This window comes from Brassica oleracea, unplaced genomic scaffold (assembly GCF_000695525.1).
Source record: "Brassica oleracea var. oleracea cultivar TO1000 unplaced genomic scaffold, BOL UnpScaffold00616, whole genome shotgun sequence".
NCBI lineage: Eukaryota > Viridiplantae > Streptophyta > Magnoliopsida > Brassicales > Brassicaceae > Brassica > Brassica oleracea.
In genome coordinates this window covers 178,905-179,222 of record NW_013617427.1, presented here as the reverse complement: position 1 = coordinate 179,222, position 318 = coordinate 178,905, and positions in this window count along the sequence as shown.

The following is a 318-nucleotide window of genomic DNA, read 5'->3' as shown; positions in this document are numbered from 1 at the left end:
GCGTCGATCGATATTCATATTGGATAATCGATCGACGGAGCGAAAGGTGTATCGATCGATATCCCCATAGGATTATCGATCGACACAGCTATTGATCGAACACATTTGTTTGGGTCATTAGATCTAGTTAATAGACAAGTTCAAACATGCAATAGCTGATGGACTTGTTGAATTGACAGTTGAGCTTTACATTATCATGCATGCAACTCATTAGGCATTTCGAGGATTATAATTCCAAGTTTCCTGAATAGAAACCCTAAGTCTAGCTATTTCCTTTTAAGCACCCAAACCTCAACCAATCAATCGAGCAATTACTTA